At 43.2% G+C, this 17,398-nt stretch overlaps 1 protein-coding gene across 2 annotated transcripts in view; it reads right to left on the minus strand.

Moving 5' to 3' along the window:
• Positions 1-17,398, minus strand: part of plxnb2b (plexin b2b) — a 122,292-nt gene that overhangs the window by 104,476 nt on the left and 418 nt on the right. The window lies entirely within an intron of this gene.

Below are 17,398 nucleotides of genomic sequence, written 5' to 3' on the forward strand. Positions count from 1 at the left end.
TCTAACTTTGGTGTGCTTGATTTTGGAAACTTTTTGTCAGCCAGAGGCCAGAGAGGGGAAAAACGCCTTTTCCTCTGGTGCCTTATTATCCTCGCCAACACGTTTCTTTTCAGTATTCCCTACCTTCTCCGCTGCAGGTGATGATGAGAGTTAGAGCTATACAGCAACCAATTAATCTTTCATGGTGCACGTGTTCTTGCTTTTGTTAGGTCCGCTCTGTGAAATTGTATGAAACTACAGCTGTACAATAGAGGGCTGGTGACGCTTTCATCCTCTTCTTCCTCCTCCTCCTCCCCCTCTTCTCCACTTTTCATTCTCATACTTTGTGAGCAAACAGCTGGGCTTTTTTTTTTTTTTTTTTTGCAAAAGCTATCATTACAACAGCCTACAGGCATGAGAGCTGCACTCCAAATCGCTGATGGAAGCCTGGCTAGCCGAGTCAGAGCTAGAGATGAGATTGCTTTGGGGATGTGAGTACGGGGGGGGCGGGGTGGGAGGGGGGTGGGATGATGGCTATTAGATGATAAACACACAGAGACACACATGCATACGCATATACACGTACACTCGTGACATGAAGCAATACAGGCACCCATGTTTTATCTTCATTTACCCTGTCGGTCTCATTGCCTTGTAATCACACCGATCACATACACACACCAGCCGCCCTCTCACAGTCTCTCAAAGACACATACACACAGTAGTGACTAATCACCCATCTGGAGCAGCCATTCCCAGGTCTGGATGACAAAGCACCGATGCCCACAAATATAGGCTAATACCCTTCTCAACAAAAGGCTTAGGCTGCAACCAAACGGGTGGGGTGGGTTGGGGGGGGGGCTTATGACCTGGCTCAGACAAGAATGGACAGGGGAGGAAGCAAGTGACATCACAGATAAGGGTGGCTTGTGGCTACATGGGTCTGACAAGTCTGTACGTGTACTCGATTTCAATAACACCTCCCCGAGTCAAGGGCAGGGAGAGGGCAGAGTCGAAATAGTAGAAAAAGCCATTTCAATGTGACTAGGCTAGTTTGTGAAGTGAAAAATCCAGTGTGGCTTACCCACAGGGCTTTGCTGAAACCCTCTCATCACTAAATATTAGCGTGTTTGCTAGTCTTCCCCTCTTGGTGCAGTCTATGGGGTAGGGTTTATCCCCCGAATGCCTCAACCGCTGTAGAAAACTGTTTCCCTCGCAGAAGCTGCTGCTGGCTGGCATGATCCAGGTTAAGTCTCCTAGTTGTGAGAGGGGCCTGATGCAACCAAAGCCAGGTTCAGAATGTAGGATACGGTTGGATCAGAGCCAGGAGCCATTAGCGAGCTCTGTGTCTGACACAACGGGCAGAACACGACATTTTCAAAGGCGTAGAAGGACTTGAACGGAGTTGTGGTGAAGAGTGCTAGGCAGCTGTTTCATTCAGGCCCTCTGATAACAACCCCCTGTCCAGACTGACTAGTGCAAACAGGGTAGGGACCGCAAGGCAGCACGAATACAAATCACTTCTTCAATAGTCTACACTGAGCTAAGCAAAAACTAGTGCGCTGGCGCTCTCTCATTTTTTACAGGATCAAGTCCCTTGTGGTTCAATGTGTGCTGCTGGAAAGAATTTTAATGTACTGGTGTGCATTTAGATTAATCTGCATCTTACAAGAGAGCATATGACAGTATGGTTAATAAGCAGAAAACACTTAAGCTATCAGGAAGAGCCAGCAGTATGAACAGACAAAGATCTAGCTAATGGCCTTAGCCATATCATTTACTGTTTAGCCCCTAGTCAGACGCAGGATCACACACTGGCTCCAAAGACAGAGAAGAAGGAACACTTTCATTACTCAAGTGATAACATCCTAAGAATACTTTTAAAAAAAGGGATGACTCTTTGCTTTCAACCCCCACCGTGAATAAGCAAACAACTACCACATCAATTATCAGTGTGGGAAATGAAAACTCGGGTTATTTAATTCTCTTTTTCCACTTAGTGTTTGGTATAACTACCAAACAAAACCTATGAGCAATGTGACAAACGGATGGAGGCACAGGCACTTAACCTCAACAGCTAATGCGGGAGCATGAACATAGGCCTTTTATTTTGTTTTGGGTTTTTGCAAAAAATCTTGGCAATGTGATTCTCATTTCAATTATAAATGCATGGAACAAAAAAAAGTGATTTAAAATACTAGTGAGAAGCCATCTGGCTGTGAGTGGTGCTTGATCTTAACAATATCAGTCACAGATTCAAGTGGACTGTGCTCTGCTGGCCCACCGAATCACGTACTGACCATTGCAATCACCAAAAACAACAAGCCTTTACATCTGTGACTGTGGCTCAGTCCCATTAAAAACCCATCACACCCAGTACCGCCACGCTACGCTTACTGCGCACAAAACCCATTGCTATAATTGGTTCCACTGCACCCTTTACCTACTCTGGACGGGCCAACCAGCAAATGCAAACAGTTCTGAAGTAACTGGAAGAGAACCAAACTCTGGTCATGTCTCTGTGACAATCAAGCATGACAAATTATTTCCAAACATGGGGAAGAAGTGAAAACATGAGGACTTTTTCAATCAGACACAAAAGAAATAAGTGATGAAACAGAGAAGAGTTGAGAGGAAAGAAAACATTGTTAATTTCCTGCTACGGGAGGCTAGAGGTGATGAGAGTGTGACTACGATGCTAATCAGACTATGCCGATGTCACACCTCTGGATGACTAAACACACTCCATCATCCCATACAAAAAGACAGCAAGCTGTGGCTGTGAAGCAGATGTGCTGTTTTCACAGGGACCACAGTGAGGGCCACAACCATGTCATAACCCCACCCAGCGAAGAAGAGGAACCCCAGAGCTTGGTATTCTGAGACTGGCGGCAGAGTTGAGAGAGTGTGTTTGTGTGAGGGTGTTTGAATATGAGAGAAAGATAAACAGAAAGCAGGGAAAAGAGTTAGACTGTGAATGTGTATGAAAGTGTGACTGAATCAAATATGTCTGCGTGGAGGTGATTGTGTGCCATTGAGGCTCAGCTCTAGTTTGAGCAAGGGCCATGGAGATGTTTGTCATACCAGAACGAGGAGCGTGTCTGGACTGGGATGAGACTGAAGAGAAAATGCTACTGGGCCCCTGAGGCTCTCCCAGGAAAAAAAAAAAAAAAACACACTGCCCTCTCACTTCAACAGAACACAGTCAAAGACTGATCTCATGATTTAAGGCAAAGGAGAGCTTGAGGCCCCTCGTTAGTGTAAAAAAAGAAGAAATCACAAATGAGAGCAATGGGCAGGAGGGGAAGTTATTTATTGGAAAAAAAGTACGATTTATTAGAAAAAGTAACTAATTATCACTAGCAAGAGACAATAAGAAATCACAATCAGTCATAATTGTTTCTGGGTGTGACATGACTGCAAATAAAGGAAAACTATAATTGATATTCTGAACTGAATTTTGTTAATTAAAGCACTGATTATTCTGCTAAACAGACTTCGACAACCAGAGGCACAGCACTGCCCTTTAGAAAAGGCACTTGCAGCGGTAAACTGAATTCCTTTGAGGCCTCCGTTTTTGGCAGCGCTGTTGTCCGGGGATCAGGACATCCAATGATATGTAAACAAACACAAAACTGGGAGAGTGGTTTGCATACTAGACAATCCCCAAATCAAGCACTTTTATTTGTTTTCACCAATAAATGTCAAGCTTTATTAATTGATTGAGCCTGAGAGGGACACAGACCGGGAAGGAAAAGAGGCAGGGGAAGCTATACAGCGGTGTGTGGACCATTGTGATTTCATCCCTCCCTGCTCTCAGGGGAAATTGATGCCAAAACCTTACACCAGCAAATATATAAAAACCCTCCTCTGACAAACTCTGTACGGCAACAAAAATAAGCCTCAAAAATGATCTAAATCCTCATGTAGGAAAAGTTTACAGAAAAAAAAGTGCCCTGTAATTACTACAGCATATCTGCGGACTGAGAGGTTTGTGGATTCAAAAGGTTGGACACTGAACAAAAGGGGACCTTGGCTTACAGAGTGACGGGTCTAGGCATATAATAGAGGCGGTACGCACCAGACCCCTCCATCCACAATCACTCCCGCCACCTCCACCTCTGGCGGGCCCGGAAAAGAAAAGGAAAATAAAAAAAATAAAATAAAATAAAAAAACAACACACCCTCTCCCCATCTACTGATTACATACAATATACTCTAACATACCGGGAGAGAGGAAGGGGAGGTGAGGGGTAGAGTGGGGAGTGAATAGACAGGGAGCGCTGCCAGGGCCTACTTTTAGATAGCGTGGTTATCAGTGAGAAAAGGAGAGGGAGAAACAAAGAGGAAGTTTACTGCCGTTGTTTTATCTGGAAAGGCATTAAACTGAGAGGCACACAGGGGACGAGACAGCAAGAGTAAAGAGAAAGACTATTCAGAGGAAAGGGAGAAACTGTCCAAAGTCAGGCAACCTTCTGAAGCGTCCTGTCTCTCTTACTCACAGTCACACACCACACTTTGCCCTTGGCTGAAAGTCGTCCCTGGTTCATGGTCGCTGGCTTTGATAGGAGTCTGGGCCGGCCCTGGAACAAGTTACTAACGACCCAGAAAGCTGCTTGTTGGGCTATTGGTACAGCTTGATATGCAGTGAGAGAGGCTGTCACTGGGATGGAAACTGAATGTGGCCTTTGATAAAACACTCAAGAAGGATAAAAACAGATCTGGAAGTAGGCAGCCCATTAGGCCGTGATAGGAAGTAGGGGTGATAGAGAGGGCCAGACTACAGGACTGGGGGTAAATCCGTGCTCCTGTGTGCTGTCCTTGACCCTGTCAGATAGGGCTGGGGCCTGCGGTGAGAAAGAGTGTTGAGCACACTGCCCCCCAGGTGTGGGCTGGAGAGGGATGAGAGGCATGTAGATGAGGGGACCCCCCTCCCCACCACCGCCGCCAAACACAGCACCCAGGAAGCCTGCCAGAGCCCACTAATCAGAGAACTTAGCCGCTGACCTCTCCACAGGCTCTATACCTTTTAACGAGATCCATGCCTTTGATTCATCTAGCTGCCTGGAGGGAGAGACAGATCATGCATAAGCTCAGACACACACACGTCCACATACACACATCAACTTTGCCAACTGTAGATGGACACTTTCATATCCACACACTGTTGTGGACACAAAGACACAAGAGATGTACACAGCTGAAATAATGAACGCTCTGTAATCCACAATGGCCGAGGGCTCTCATGCGTGTGTACACATGCACAGGGGAAGTGGATACACAATGATGGACTAGAACAGGCACTGCCTGAGAACTAACTAAAGCCAACTAATCAGTACACACAAGGACACACAGAACCACACAGCCATAAGCTCAGTCCAGCTCAAGGACACAACACCCACCTTGTTAAGAGAAGGCCGAGGGAGGAGCAGGTGAGATTGGATCCAGACATGCTTGCTCACAGATAGAATTGAATTATTGATCAGCCAACAGATTGTGTTATGAGGAATTCATGGATCCAAGCCTGAGCTGTCCAGCTCCCTCAGGCTGAAAGACAGACTGTGTGTGGACTCACTGTATATGTATACATTTGTGTGCCTGTGTGTGTGCTCATGTGTTCTGGGGAAGCCTAGGAGCAAGTAGCACTGGTCGAAGTCCGAATTATTTTCTAGACGGAGTGGGCAGTGTGAGCTTGCACTTAGACAAGACAGAGCAAACAGTGAATCGATCAAGCTGGCTGGGGTGATGCATACAGAAGGAAGGCCTCACCCTCGCTGTGCTGAGAGGGCTTTAACTGCTCACACACTGAGTGGCTTTTTCAACGGCACTCAGGCAACAGCACAATCCTCAGCTCTCAATACCACCAATGGAAAGAGAGGAAATGGGATTTTTATTTGTCTGAGCTCCACGGGTGGTCTACTGCTGTTGCTGCTAATGTTGTACTGAAACGAGGGGTCTGCTTAGTTTGGGTTTTGTTACTAACAGCAACATTATCCAACATGAGGTGAATGCCATTAGACAGAGGTAGAACTATAGTCTTTCATCTGGCTGTGGCACACTTTAACCTAGACTCACAGGTCAGTCTCTAAACGCTTTGCTCATAGAGACTGAGGACAATCTCACACACTTCGTTGTTAAAAAAAAACTGCATTACAGAACCAGTTCAAAGTCTTTAAGGCGGCCCTTCATATTGGGGCAGTGACATACAGTTCATTGTGGAGGAGAATGGGGGGAGAGCATCATTTCCGGTAAGGCACATCCATGACAAAATGTAAGGGGCATAGGTTTGTTAGCGGCTGTTCTCACCGCCATTCAAGCAACTACTGTGCAGTTAGAAATCCCCAGACTTCAGTAGGCAGAGGTCTCAGATTGTTTGGCATCGCGAGACTAACTTTAACCCAGAAACCTTTCAATGCTTCCTCTATGGTGATCCACAGCATGAGGAAGTTGACAGCGTGACAAAATGATATTTTTCACTGCATGACATTTTCCTAGGCTTATCCTAGTTCTTCAAAAAAATCTGTCTGTAGCATTGTCACGCTGCTCTTTGCCTGAGCAACATAAGGCCACATCACCATCACTAGCTTCTCAAATGCTACCTTATTGATAAAGTAACAAGACTAGGTCCAAACCTAGTATATGGCTGGATGGTGTATGAAATGCTAGAGGGCTTCTAACTTGAAACAAGGGCTTTTAATTTGAAACAGATACAGGGAGTGGGGGCAATCAGTTGACCAATGGTGTAACTTCATCTGTCAGTCACTCCAGTCACTCAGTCAGTCAGGGACATTTGCATTTATGAGGCTGGCCCCTCTATTGAGGTTCAGCCAAAACACAAGTCATAGCTTAATGGTCACATGCTGTGGAGCCACAAAACAAACATCGATACTTCCTGGACACTATGGCCAGGACTGAAAGGCCTGGTTAGATCCTCTGAATCACCATTTTACAAACCTAGAACTTGAATACCAAGTCACATTAATCAGGTTTCCTTTTAAGAAGAAAAAAAACACTTGTAAATACACCATATTTAATCATCTTGCTGGCTTTTGGTGATAAGCACTTGTTTTGTTTACATCTTATGTGCAGCACAGAGGCCTGTATCACGAAGCAACTTCAACTTAGTCTGGCTCTCTTTGGAGGAGCTGGCTTAACTGAGCCTAACATTGGCCATCCTGGATAACCAGTATCATGAAGCTGGTTATCAACTAGATCAGTCAAGTCTGGGTCTTTCATGTGAAAGAAGCAGGGTTGTTAATTACGAGCGACATCATCAGAACCATGAATGAAGTACTTCATATGATATGAGGTGAAACGACAGCACAGAGTATCTGCAGAAAACTTCTATTTTAGGGACAGCATAAAGTCATATTCAAGGAAGTGAAACGTAAACGATAGCCTGTAATCATACAACAGAATAAGAAGATGTAGAAACACTAGAAATTATTTCCAAGTATTAAAAGTAGGCTAAGGCTTAAAATACATGTAGGAATTATTATATATGACTTAAGTATAGAGTGAGTATTTTTTGCTATTTAGTCGGATGATGAAGAAACCATTCTGAATATGTCATGCACATAAGAAAAAAAAAAACTTAAAAGTAATGCCAGGCTGTTTCTGCTACTGAAGCAAAGAGTGGAAAAGTAGTTAATGACTGATGAGGTCTATCTGACCCAAATGTTGCATTTATAATCATGGGAGCCAATTAACAGTGTGAGGGTTATTTTTCTAATAATAGACAATCTTTCATTTTTATTTCCAATTATCATCACTCAGTTGTCGCATGTTATTCTAAGCTGCAGTGATGGAATCAGAGTGGGATAAAAGGGGATAAAATAAACTTTGCACAGTTATGTGTTTAGTGTCATAAATGATCTCTCCCTTTGTTAGAAGCTCTGTTTTAAAACCAAAGTGGAAATATAAAGCCTGGAACAATAAAATGTTTCTACTGCCCTATAAAAATATATTATTGTTCTTTTTTATTTGTCACTTTATTATAAACTCAGGACTTGTCGTTTCAGGATCCTGTAGGAATGATGACTGTTTTTTTAAGTGATCTGATTGGTCAGTGGTTGGGGTGTTGACAGATTGTGATCCGATCCTCTGAAGTTCATCTGCTTCAAAGCAGGTTAGCTGTTCAGCATAAGTTACCATGGTGATTTATCCCGGTTAAAAGTGAGCCAGCTTCATAATACCAGAAAAGAGTTAAAGCTCAAAAATAGCTTGCTAACCTACTAATCTTGCTTCATGATACAGGCCAGAGATGTGTGGTTTTGGCACACTGCGCAAGGAGGCTAATGTTTTGTTTTCAACTTGGAAGGTGGAGAGACACATCAGGACCCAGTGGGACTGAGATGTGAGTTCATTTTTTCCATTACCCAAAGAGGAGACCAACTCCATATGACTAATTAAACAACAGACACAGAGGAATGCATGGTGACATCCAGACAGCAGACGAAAACAGGCACTGAAAGTGAAACAGAACAGAACCTGGGTAAAAATAAAAAACATTGGCTAAGAGAGGAGGAGGAGGAGAGACATGTCAGTGAAAATGTACTGTAGATCTCAACAGGGAGGACTACAGAGAGATCTTAATGGAGGTCTGGAGTGGTGGATAAATGGCTTCTCCGGCCTGGTCACGCCACCAGTCAGCACCGGTCTACCAATAAACAAGCGATACCACACTGACATAGCCTCTTACACCCCACTTTGCCTCAATCTGTTATTGGAATGCTGCACACTTCTCTTCCATATCCAATTGAAAGAGGGAGAAAATGTCTCCTCATGAGACTTGTGTGATTTGGGGATCCAATTTGGCAGCATGTTTTCTGTAAACATTGTAACTGCGGCTTGTTTTTATAGAACGCACTAGAAAGCAACATTAGGCTGTTCGCTGTGTGGGGAGGAAAGAGATGAGGTCTTGGTAATAAGGTTCTCTAACCCCAGCAGCAGATTTACTCCAGCTAATGACTGTAATTAAAGAGCATAACTCCATGGAGGGATCAATGACGTTGGATCAGCTCAGACAGGACGTAGAATAGACGTAGCTACAAAAGAAGGAAGCGACCACAGGGCTTAGTTTAAAAACTTACAACTGAACAAATGGGAGGCTGAGTGGCAGGCTAGCATATGTTATGAGAGCTTGTAAATATTCCGGCATTCTTACAGGGGCATGTGGCTGCAACTCTGATGTCATTTGCACTAGGCCTATCATTTGCTTTAGTTAGAGGTTGAAAACCCAGTGTGGAGTAACTGTAAACACAGATCTGTGAAAAGGGGAATACTGGGAAACAGAGCATCACAGGACAAAAATAAACCATGCAAGAAGCGCAAGTTATCTGCATGACCATCACATGGCTAACAAACTGTATACAGATTAGGAAAGGGGGAAGGAAGAAAAATGCAGATGCCATGTCTACGTGAGTTGCAGACACAAGCATAAAATATCTAACAACTTCCTTTTTGCTGAAAAAGTTGAGAGGGGAGACCAAAACTGCCAGATGAGTCAGTGAGGAATAATGCATGTCATCACGGCTGTGTGAATAGGAGAGTGAGGCTGGGGGGCAAGCACAGACACCCAAGACATAGAGCTATGATGGCACCTCCACAGATCTGCATTTCAGAAGACAGCTCCGAGCCCCAGGCAGGTTTGAAGCACCAGGATTAATATCCAGGCAGACTACACATTGAGTTAGAAAAGACTAAAAAAAAAAAAAAAAAAAAAAAAAAAGATCCAACGGAAAAAAGCTATGAAGCACAAGAGGACGGATAAAGAGAGACTGTTCTGCTGATAAGGTGAACTAGAACTACAAAGGTTTGCTCAGAGATGGAGGAGTTAACAATAACAGGAAGTTTAAAAACAAAAGGGCAGCTAGTACATACACTCTGCTCCAGGACTTCGGTCATGGTTGGCTGATAAGCTAACATACCTGTAGATCACCACCAAGCCAGGGTGGTGTACACATCTGCAGGTCTGCCTGTACTCTAAAATGCCCTGGCTCAACAAGGTCAACACCAGGGTAAAGGCCTGACTCATACAAATGCCCTACATGAGCCTGCTTTCCAAAAAAAGAATGCAATAAATAGTGACAAAGCTCACTTCCTGGATACAATATTTTCACTGTTTTATTACAGATTTATCATTTGTGCCTATTTTTTGCTGTATTTTTATTGCAGATATTGCTTTGTGCTTATATTCTCCTCTACTTTTCCCCTGCTGAGTCTTGCTGCTGCTGCACTGAACATTTCCCCACAGGGATCAATAAAAGAACTTGTCTTAAAAATATAACTGTTGCCCATCCCAAATACTAGCGACCACGCATTTTAGCGACCGGTGGTCACTACAAAATGTCAGTCACTAAGGTTAAAGCAGTATCTTTGGCGGTATTATTATTGCTGCCGAGACTGCTACCACAGTAAAACGGTCTGTCAGTTTACAGATGAGAAGCAACAGAGCCAGTGGCATTTAACTAGATTCTCAGTAACTTTAACAATTGCTGTATGAACAGATTTTAATAGGTCCCTCTTGGATCATAGGCTACCAAAAGGCCACCGTATCCACCTCATTTAACAGAAACAAGGACATGATACTGACAAAAAAAATATTTCATTTTCATAATGCCATTTCATTACGAAGTGTAATAAAAACAGACAGCCTTGTCTATATACTATATTATCCAAGCTTGATATTAAAGTCAAAAAAGATTATGGATTGAAACCTGAACACTGTTGGAGGGAGTAGAACTGCTTGTGTTTGTATATGGGTGTTTCTGAATGTGCTCAATTTTAAATACAGATACATTTTTCACGTTTCTAGGTAATTCATTCTGCGTCAGATTTCATTTTAGATACATTATGACCAGCAGCAAATGAGAGTTAAATGATGCCTGCAAATGCCCTACTGACAATTACAGCTATGGAACAACTCATCTTTCCACCATGAAAACTCGCCTGACTTCAAATTTTGCTTGAAACAGACAACCAAGAGACAGACACCCAACCTCCATTAGTGCTGCCACCCCCATGTCCACTTCCTGCTGCCAGAGGATTTCAACAGATGCCAGAGATAATAGGGACAGAGGATGTTTCCTTAAGACCTAATGTTGCTATTTTAAAGCACATTTTGCCAACAGATTTCATATTATTGTTATTAAATATTTGTAAATGTAATTCTGAGGTTCAATGGTGAAAATCAAAGTAAATACATACTGATACTAATCTAAATTAACCTTTTTTTAAAAAAACCTTCAACTAAATGAGATGCAAATGCCGCACACCTGTTATGTTTTGATATAATTCAAGATTTTATAAAACTTTAAAAACTGTAAATTAGGGACTATCTAACACATGCGCATACCTTGCAAGTCATAAAGAATTATTTCCCTGTGTCATCAAATAAAAAACATATAAATATATGAATACATCTCTTATGTCTCTTGCAATATGGACATTGCATCAGTCCACATTGTGATTAAAATATTTTTTCATGCCAACAAAGGGATTATGTCTGGTGGAGACACAGTGAAGTATATATGTATTTTTAAAGCACTATCTATTTATAATAAGGTTGTACAGTGTCACATTCTGCAAGTCAATTATTTCCTGGATCCACAAGGAGCTTCATCTCCTCTATAAAGTTACACTTGCACAGACCATCTTTCTACGTCTTCCTTAGTTTGCCACATTATCTTCCCCTTCTGCCTTCTCAGGTTGGTGTGACCTTCATCCAGCTGCTGCCAGTGCACTGACCCTTCATGCATCTGTCACCCACCAGTCCTGGCTGAGGCTCACATTCAGTACTTCATAATTAATCGGTTGTGTGCATTCAAAAAAAATTTAAAAAAAAGAAGACGACCAATACTCAACGGCAACTACCAAATTAACATAAACCAGCTGGACGTCAAATTAGCTGTAAAGCAGAGGTGATAATTAAAAATGATCTTGGCGGGAGTAAATTGGTCAGTTTGAGGATTAACTGTGAAATGACTCACATGGATAAAAATGAATTGCACCCTCTGGTGCCTTAGCAAGGATTAAATGGCACTCAACACGTAGGAACTCTCAGTCATGAACAAAAAGTACTGTGAAAATGCATGACAGGTGGAACAAGTGGCTCTACACAATATCCATTATTCCTCAGCCACTGTAGGCCTAATACCGGGATCAGACTACACTAGGCTACACTACACTTCCGATTTTGATATGATTTTGTCACCGGCGATAAATTTCTAGCATCGGCCCGATTATGAACATCGAGAACAATGAACGGGCCTTGTAGTGTGACATAATTGAAAACCAGACATGATGAAAAGTCCAGCATGTCAGAATTTTTTGTATTTCCCTGCCTAGTTTGACATCTCCTACGACGTGTTCCTTGACGTTGACCAACAGGATGACAGAGTGCTCTCTGGCGCACATATGTAAACACTGACACAGTGGGGCCGTCCAGACAAGCTGACTCGCATTTAGTGTCTCAGACAGCGGCAAGAGCAGCACCTCATCTCTGCCTCCTCCACAGGCTGATTCAAGCAGGAAAACCTGCTGTCAGTCATCAGTGACCATTTCCTTGATCAGCTTTTCCTGCCTGAATAAGCCTGTGAAAGAGGCAGAGATGAGCCAGTGCTCTCCCCGCTGTCTGAGACACTAAATTCAGCTCAGCTCGCCTGGACAGCTTTGACTTTCTGTGTCAGTGTTAACATATGTGGCCAGAGAGCCCTTACAGTGATTGTGAAACCATCTAAAATTAAAACATATCTTTATATCTTCATTTACCAGAGTATACATTTCCCAAAACCCAATCATTTTTCCTTCCACAAGACCCTCTGTTTATATACTGTGAACCTGGTAGCTAGCTACATTTATGTAATGTTCTTGACATGTTAACACATTTGTTACCTCAAGTTCTCTTTGAAGGACAAACAGCCCATACTGTCCTCTTCATAACACCCAGGAACAGGTACATAATTGTTTTTTTCTTTCTTTTCAGAACTCAAGATCACTAGTATCACACATAGGGCTTCTGTAGCGATGACTGACAATTTCTTGACCCTCCTCCCTGACGACCTATGACCTCATGCAAGGTCGAGCGCAAGTTCATGGGTCGATGATACGTCAGGGTCGTACTTGTAGTGTTGCCAGTCTCCTGACCAAGACATGGCAAGAATTTATGGCACTATGATTGCCTAATCTGACATGGTGACCATCGTGAAAGACAAAAAATATTATGCAGTCTGATCCTGGCATAAATCCATTTCAAACCCAAATCTCTCTGAGAAAGATATATCAGCAATCTGCCAAATCCTACACAGGCACCCTTAATTTGCACAGAAATGAAGCGTTGACTCATCTTCAATATGTTAAAGTCTGAGAGATCTGTTAGTCGTCTTTCATCATAAAGCAAAGGAGCTGGACTAAACATCACCCGTCACATTACACTGATTGAAGCAGGCATGACCAACTTCCCTCTGAAGTGTTTAAATGAATAGCATTTTGATAGCAATACGAGCCAGACTCAATTACCAAAGCAAAAAATAAATTGGCTCGCTGCTCTCTTTTTTTTTTTCTGCCAATACAAATCTTTAGAAGAAAGTATCTGAGTAAGACTTCCTCTGATATAAATCAAGGTGACCCCTCACTCTTGTCATTACTGATAAGTTTTCAGATACCTGCTTCTTTGGTGTCAAGGAAAATGTCTGGCTTGGTGTGAACTTTTGCCTGTGGCCTGACTAGGTAGGCTGGATGACATGCCTCCAGTGAGCAGGTAGCATCAAAAGCCTTTGCCTATGTGTCTATGTCAGCCTGTCAGTTCAGCTGCCACAGGGAAGTGGGTGAGGGGAGAGAGACCAAGGCAGATGTCTGTATTGTGTATCCATCACTGGCGTTCAGTCCTCAGCTATGCAACCTCAAGGCTGCTGACAGCCAACACCACTGTTGTTCCCAAAATGCCTTTTGAACAGCAATGGAGATCATGTTTTCCTCTGGGCAAAATTTTTTCGAATAGCTGCCCACTTCCCTGAAACTCATATCATGTCAACTCCTCTCCTTTTCTGCCTTTCTTTTAAAAAAAAAAAAAAAGATGTCTCAGTCCTCATGCAGAACATCCTGCCCACAAGCTCTCAACTAAGCAATTAAGGCAGCTCCCTCCCAACGTGAATCATTTATCTCTTTCAGGAGCGTGTGCATGTTTACAATATTTATCATGTTCCTCTTACTCATGTACCGAGAACAGAGAATGTAGGGAAGTCACAATTGTTAAAGGTAAGAGGTGAGGGAAGAAGTAAAGTGAAGCAGCGTGGGCAGCAGCGAGAAAACCAGCATGAGTTGGCAGTGGCGTGGAAAAGAAAGTATGCCACGACATGTTGAGTGCAAGGTGTGGTCAGCATGGACATGAGTTGAAAGACAGTGTGGGTTGTGGAAGTGTCAAGGTTGTTTTAGAGGTAAAAGTACACCCTGCTGAGTTGAACTTGACCATAATGTTTGGGGCTGAAGTGTTTGGTTTGGAAGCCCGCTGACAGAACAGGTTAAACCCTGGATTGCAGTGCACTTCAAACTGCATTAAGTGGTGGGATGGTAGGGGTGCGAAGCAGTTCCAAGCTGCTATCTCCAGCCACAAAGCCCGTTTCATAGCCCGCTGCTGGGGAAGTAAGCACAAGAATTAGCATGCTCACACCTCGTAGGTCTGTCATACATCCGCTTTGTTATCTCTGATCTCGAGCGCATGTGAGAAGAGGAGACGTGTTGAGTGGAAAGGGTGACAAGGGTTTGGTGTGTGAAGTACAAACAATGACACATTGGGACCAGAGAGTGAGGAAAAAGAAAGGGATACTGGTGAGGGGATAGTTTAGGACAAGGCCATGAAGTTCAAGGGCAAGGGTGACAGCTATAAAACCCAGCGGAGATAGGATCAGAAATCCACCTCAGCATGACGTCCCTTCATCATAGGATAATCCGCAGACATGAAAAGACGAGCCTATCTCCAATCGGAAGGAAATCTCTATTCCCCAGATTCTTCAGCCGTCTAATGCCAAGCTGACACGCCCTTCACGCATCTGCCCACACTCCACTGAACCCTATGTGTACTTTAGATAAGCAGAAGGTACAAGGTAATGCATATGGGTTTTCCCTCATGTGTGCCAAACCCATTTTACAACCAATAAGTTTACAAAGTCTGTTCTAAAATGAGGAAATGTCAAACAGCTGTCAACAGTCGAGCTTCAGAGTGAAAGCGGGTCTAACGGATACAGCAATATGATAATGATTTTGATTGCATCCTGTTTGTTGCTTTTAGCCTGGACAGGAAAAAAGGAGATTAATTTGTAATTTAAAATGAGCTACTTGCGATGAACCCAGGGTATATACACTATTCATGTATCAGTTTGTTTGGTGCTGTTTTTCTGTTTGCAGGCTGCCGACAGGAGGCATGGGATTGCTTGTTGCTTGCAAGGATTATGGTTTTATTTTCAAAATGAAAATGACAGAAGTCAGTAATCCAATGCAAAGGAAACAAAAGAGAGTGGGGATGAGTTGAAATTCATTTGACCTCAAAAATATTGCAACACTGTCTGCAATGAGGCGCGTGCTCCAAGGAGACGACATGATTTAAACTATCTGAGAAAACTGTAACACTGAAAAAGGACAGGTTGAACTTTAACTCACCCAAAACATGTAGGAGCTTAAGATCTGAGTGCACGCTGGCCAGTAATTCACAACCTCCGTTTTTCAGTTGGTCAGAGGCTATTTTACTGGATCCAAAAATACTCAGAGTGGATCTCACCACAGAGTTTCATTTCCAGAGCCAGTGGCTCATTACCAAAAAAAAGAGAAAAAAAAAGGAAATCATGGAAATGCCTGCTTTGTTTGTTATTTTCTCTGCTTCCCTTGTATAACAGGGTATGAGCTTGCATTCAGCTTTTGGGATTGTTTTTGCACAATCCTGAAACACTAACATGACCTGAATGAGAAATGTCTCCTATTCACTTGCCCTGAAAAGAGCATCTATGATGAAGAAGTGTGGTACGCTTGTCTTTTTCACCCTTGCGGGTAGCAGGAGAAAACATTTATCACCACTCTCCTCTGCTCAGATAAGGTGTCTCTATTTATTCAGAGTGGAACAGATAAACCCTGAATGAAGCATTGTGGGGTAGAGAGGGGGAGAAAAAGAGGAAAGAGAGAGAGAGAGATGGTGGAAAGAGGGAAAGGACAAGGAAGCAGCTTGGTTTTCAATTGCTTGTGTGTGTCCATGTGAGCAGATGGCATCTATTGGAAAACCATCCCTGCTCAGTCAGGAGACTGGAGGTCGACCCCCTGCTCTAACCCCCTACCAACCACCACCACTACTACTACCAGCAGTCGCCTTTCCTGTCTCCACATGCCCCCTGCCCGTTAATCCATTCTCACTATGAGACTGTTTGTATAATGTCATTTAATGGGAATAATCCCCAGGAGGCAGGAGCATCCTATGTACAGTAGGTCTGTGCTCAAGGGGCGGAAGATGGCAGGGCGGTGAATAAAAGGACGATTTAGAAAGACAACAAGGCAGTACAGTGGTCGGTTGAGGGCCGCGCCAGGAACTGAGAGATACAGACTGACAGAACTGCTCAGGAGATTCAACAGGGACATGAATAGTGCTTCTGTCTCCTTGTTCTCCTCAAGAGAGACAAGAAAGAGAGAGAGAGAGAGAGAGAGAGAGAGAGGGAGAGAGGAGAAAAAAAAAGGAAAAAGAAAAACAAACAGGAGGCAATTCTCACTACTACTTCTGTCCTCTCAGCTGTTGATGTACAGCCTACTGTCCAGAGGTGAGGAACACAGTCCACATGCCCATTTCTCACAGAAATTGCCTGTGCATGGGGGGACAGACGGTTCCTTGTGAGGTGACTGGGCAGATGCTGTGGCTGCAATGCAATGCTCCTGAGATGAAATGCATGGTTTAGGGAAGAGCATGGCTATAAGGGCTTTTTTTTCTTCTTCTTCTTCTTCTTCAAACACACAGCTGTGGAGTTTGACAGTGGAACAAGTTTGCACACAGAAACAATGCCTTGAAGCGTTTCTGTGATAAATGTCATAATTCCCCCCTTAAAAGAACTGACATAATTAACATTTGAAAGACTGCTCTTACATGCTCTTTGTCAAACTATTTCACAGTTACTACGCTGTTGTGGCTGTTCATTAAACATGTTTTTTGCAGATGTGGCATACGCATCACTTTATATCTGGGGAATACAATACTTCTGTATAACACGATACAAAAGAGTAGCGATGTTAGAGGCTAAGCGTTTCTGTGAGCGATTTACGCACCCATGCTTCATCGATAGGGCGTATAATAGGGTATCAAAACTTGCTGCTCAATATTTATCAGGGTTTGAAATTGATACTACGGTTAAACACAAAAGCAAATAGTCCCAACCCACTTTGACGGGATACA

Source organism: Thunnus albacares, chromosome 7, assembly GCF_914725855.1.
Source record: "Thunnus albacares chromosome 7, fThuAlb1.1, whole genome shotgun sequence".
Taxonomy (NCBI): Eukaryota; Metazoa; Chordata; class Actinopteri; order Scombriformes; family Scombridae; genus Thunnus; species Thunnus albacares.